Raw genomic sequence first — 5,125 nt, 5'->3', positions numbered from 1 at the left:
GGAGGGGGAAGGGAGGGGGCGATATTTATGGGGGTGGTTTGGGGTTTGGGATTGGGGTGGTTTGAAAGGGTTGTGGGGAAGGATAGGTTGATTGTAGGGGAGGGGGGGAAAAGAGTTATATATAATGAGGGGGAAGGGGAGGGAATGAGAAGGAAATAGGAAGGGAAAGGTAGGATGGTGAAGTATGTGTAATGAATGACTAATAGTGAATGATCATGTTGTTGAAGGGATTGGCGATAAGAAAAATAAGTTTGTTGCAGAGTATTATGCAGTATGTGTCATGTGTAGATAATTAAATAATGCATGACAGTTATAAGGGCAATTGGTGCAATGGCTAATCTAAAAGGATTGTGCGGGAGAAATATGAACTGAGATCCCAAAATTTGAAAGAAGTGAAAGGTGAAAAGTGAAGTGAAGATTGTTGATAGTTCCTATGGGGATTTTTCTAATATCTAATGTTAATATATGTAGCCAGGATGGATTCTATTACTGCATGGCTCCAAGGTCAAATGAATTTAAGTTAAATAGACTCCAAAATTGATGTTTTCATTCATGCCAGCTGGATATATAGTTCCCATCTTGAAGATCCATTCACTTTCTTTCTTCAAAAGACTGTCAGTTAGATTTCCTCCTCGTATTCCAAGTCTGATCTTTTCCAAACCAAAAATTCTTAGCTCTTCGTACCTGTTCCCATGATGAGTATAAAAATGACGGGCAACGGATGTTAGTTGTTTCATCTTTTGTTTGTCTGTGATGGCATTACGTATAGATCCTATATGTTCTAGGATACGTTGTTTGAAGGGTCGTGTCGTCATGCCAATATATTTCTGATTACAACTGCAGCTGAGACAGTAGATAACCCCTTCTGTTTGACAGTTTATATAGTCCGTAATTAGAATTACGTTCCCATATTTGTCCTCTATTTCTTTTATAGGGATAATGTATTTACAGGCTTTGCATTTCCCACAGGGGTATGTGCCTGTAATACTTGTTTTCCTGTCCGGGAATTTCTGGAAGTGACTCTGTACTAAACGATCTTTCAAGTTTTTTGATCTACGCCAGCTCATAGAGACTTTGGGACCAAGTACCTTAGATAGAGTGGAGTCTGTGTGTAAAACGTGCCAATGCTTCTGTATTGCTTCGTTGATCTTTTTCCATTCTTGGCAGAAATTTCCCACGAAGCGGATGGTATTTTCAGACTTATTTTCTTCTGTTTTATGATCCTTGAAGATAATATCTTCTCTCTTGATGACTTTAACAGATTTGAATTCTTTTTTTACGGAAGTTTTACTATATCCCCTGTTACAAAGTCTCTGTGCCAGATCTGCACTTTGTATTGTAAAGTTCTTGTGGTCTGAGCAGTTTCTGCGCAGGCGAAGAAATTCCCCTTTCGGAACATTTTCTATCGTCGGGGGAAAATGAGAGCATGTTTGGTGTAATAGTGTATTAGTCGCGGTACTTTTGCGATATAGGTTTGTAGCGATCATTCCCTCTGAATTTTTATAGATCATTAAATCCAGGAAAGGTACTTCTGTTTGACTTATGGTATGGGTGAGGCGAATGTTAAGATCATTCTTATTCAAATGTGCAATGAATTGATGCAGTAATTGTACGTCCCCTTCCCAAATCATAAGGATGTCGTCTATGTACCTATTCCACATAATAACATGAGTTGTAAAGTTGTCGTTATGATCTTTGAAAACAAATTCTTTTTCCCACCATCCAAGGAATATGTTTGAATATGTGGGTGCGCAAGCAGCCCCCATAGCTGTGCCTCTTGTTTGGAGGTAGAATTGATTGTTGAATGTAAAAAAGTTGAAATGAAGGACAAAATGTAGTAGTTTGATGAGAAAATCTTGAAACTCCTCTTTTCCATCGTTGTGTAAAAAGTACTCTACTGCTGCTACCCATCTTTGTGGCTGATAGAGGTATATAATGCCTCAACATCTAAGGTTACTAGATATTGGTTATCTTCTAGTCTTAGATCATGCATTTTCCTGAGTATGTCCATTGTGTCCTGAACATACGAAGGGAGATCTAACACAAAGTGTCTCAGATGTAAATCGAGAAAGATACTTGCCTTCTCCGTTAGTCCCCCTATGCCGGACACTATTGGTCTCCCGGGGGGTGTCTGTATGTTTTTATGTATCTTGGGTAGCATGTAAAAGGTTGGGATTCTGGGATTATGTGTCAGTAAGTATTCATGCTCCTGCTTGGTAATTGTCCCTTGTGCTTGTGCCTGATTGATAATTCTTTCATAGATGGTTTTGTAGTTCTGTAGTGGATTAAGTAGCATTCGTTTATAGCAATCAGTGGTGGTAAATTGTCGCTGTGCCTCTTTGATATAGTCTGTTTTGGGCCAGATAACGATGTTTCCCCCTTTATCTGAGGGCTTTATAACCACGTCTTGCCATGTCTGGATTTCTCTGATGGCCATCCTTTCTTGTGAAGTTAGATTGGAATGACCTCGATACCTTCTTTTGTTGAGATGAATTTGATCGAATTCTTTGGCTACCAGTTTCATGAAGACCTGCACTTCAGGGCATATTTGTTCTTGTGGAAAGTATGTAGATTTCTTTTTACAAATAGGTCTGGGAAGGGATTCAGCTCCAATGCTGGGATTTTGTTCATGCTCTAATTCTTGTAAGGCGGCAAGAGCGTCCTGTTCAGCCTGAGATAAACTAGAAGATTCTGAATCCGAGAATGTACTCGGGGTCAAAGATGGGATTATTGTATCCTCCACTGTATTGGTCTGAATTAAAGATGGAATGGTCTCTTTCTCGGAATAAATTTTTGTTAGAAGCAATTTTCTCCCAAATAGTTTTAAATCTTTTTCCCACTTAAATCTATCAAAATGTTCTGTGGGGGAAAAAGTCAAGCCTTTGTTAAGTACAGATTCTTGTATTGGTGTAAGTACATGCTCTGAGAGATTGATAATCTTCAATTTTGAGTCTTCATTCACCCCAGTTGTTGTTACCACCGATCCTGTTGATGTTGCCTTTTGTATGTGTTGCGTGTCAGGGGTGGCGAGGAATCCCATTGTGATGGTCCTCTTCTTCTTCTTGCTCCCCCGCCTTGTCTTCCTCCTCTTTGTCTGCCTCTTCCTCCACGGGGATCCCCTAAAAAAGTGGCTGCGTTCTGAGTATTAGCAGGTGTGTCACTTCTAGGGTTTACGTATCTTTCTGTGGAGTAATCCGGAGTCTCCTCTGCTCCTGATGTATCAGCCTCTGAAGATGAATATTGACCTGTGTATCTGGGTGGATCTTTTTTCCAGGATAATTTTTGCCATTTGAAAATTTTCCCTGACACAAAGTCTCTTTTGTCTCTGGCGTATTTCGTCTTTTTCCTGTCAATGATCATTTGCTCATAGGCTTGGAGTTCTAATTTATTTTTCTCAAAGCATCTCTGAAATTGAGAATCTTTTTCCCAGATCTCTAATGTCTTGCCTAATTCCTCCAATTTGTGTTCACATTCCTCTAATATGAGATTGTTATGTTTGATTAGAACATTCATCAAATCATTAGAACATTTTAGAAGAACGTGTTACCATTCTTTTTTGAGACTCTCACTGGCAAGGTCAAATGTTGGAAAGACCCTTGGGCGGAGACCACGTGGGGATATTTTGTTTTTGATATAGTTTTCTAAGGTAGTTAGGTCCCAGTTGGTTCTGATTTGTTTGCGTAATATAGAGTCCAGTTTATGAAAGTCCTGCTCCCAACTGATATGGGGTCCAGTGTCCACCAAGTCACTTGGGAAAATGTCATCTAGGTTGTCCTTATTTTTCCATCTTGAACTGAGCTCTTGCTTTAAATTGAAACTCATACTAAGATAAACTTAACTCCTTGTATAAATGAAGTTGACAGGGCAGGGTATCCTAAGAGAAGAAAAAAATCCCACCCTAATAGGAAGTGATAGTATTGTGACTGTGCTGGTATCCCATGAAGACTGAATTAACAGCCAAAATATGGTTTGAGAAGAACTTATTTTGGGACCGCACTCGTCTGTAATCAGTTATTATTAATGTCCTCTGAAAAAACTGGTTTATGATGCTAATTTGCTTATGGATACAGCAACCCTGTGCATGTGGAAAAATTTTTTTCTTTGTGCAGATATAAGTTGCTATCAGTGGTGCTCCCGAGAGTCAAGAGGGGATCGACTAGAAAAAACCAACAAAAGAAAGTTGGAAAGTAGACTCTTGTGTGGGAGCACTCAATTCAGAGGAATAAGTGTATCTTAATCAATACTGGTAAGAAATAACTTAATTTGTTCAAAAAAAGGGGTAATTAAGGAGTAACGTGAATAGTAAAGCTACGCGAAAATATAGCACTATATAAAGAATAATTCATATGGTTTCCAATACCACAATGAAAAGCCGGAATCCAAATCTTTGGGCTAGTGGATTTACTGTAATCACAATGACGTTTTTGCGTAATATATGACCATCATTTATTCTACAGCAATCCTATTCAGGATTATTTTAGCGTAGAGAATTGAATCATAAGTCATACAGAACCGAGTGCTAGTTGGTATTAATAGGGATCCCTCTAGATCGGGCCGAAGAATTTTTTGCAGTACCAGGGTGTTCCAAGGTGGTCTCCCATCCGAGTACTGACCCGGCCCTCTACTGCTTGGCTTCCAAGATCAGATGAGATCGGGAATCTCCAGTGGGGTATGTCCGCAATAGTTTAATCTGCCCGTTCAATCGATCCCAATACCCGTATCGCCCGAACAAATATTTCAATTGATCTGGGTCAATCGTGTGTTCAAAAATCTGTATTAGTCTTATGCCCAAAAATAGGGAATGAGATTACAGCAAAATCCAATAAATAATAGTGGGACAATTATCATGTGCAAAAATTATATGCAGAGATGTCCACTATATAATTAATATTGAGGACAATTATCAAATGCAAGGGAATGTTTTGTTCACTTGCATAGCCAGGATAGAGTGGTGATACTCAATGAGGCAATACCACCAATAATATAGTATATGTAGCCCCTTACTTTATACCATCAGCCAATAAATCTCACTATATATGAGCCTCTAAAACTTGGGAAAGAATTCCTACACTATGTCAAAGAGGCTATAATGAGAAGAAAAGGAGCAGATAAACAGCTGAAAGTG

General features: G+C 39.0%; 1 pseudogene; it reads right to left on the bottom strand.

Moving 5' to 3' along the window:
• Positions 1-4,563: 4,563 nt before the first annotated feature.
• LOC134912072 (5S ribosomal RNA) lies at positions 4,564-4,683 on the bottom strand (annotated as a pseudogene).
• Positions 4,684-5,125: the final 442 nt, after the last annotated feature.

This window comes from Pseudophryne corroboree, chromosome 4, assembly GCF_028390025.1.
Source record: "Pseudophryne corroboree isolate aPseCor3 chromosome 4, aPseCor3.hap2, whole genome shotgun sequence".
Taxonomy (NCBI): domain Eukaryota; kingdom Metazoa; phylum Chordata; class Amphibia; order Anura; family Myobatrachidae; genus Pseudophryne; species Pseudophryne corroboree.
Note: the sequence above shows the minus strand (reverse complement) of the source record. Positions and strands in the feature narration are given on the sequence as shown.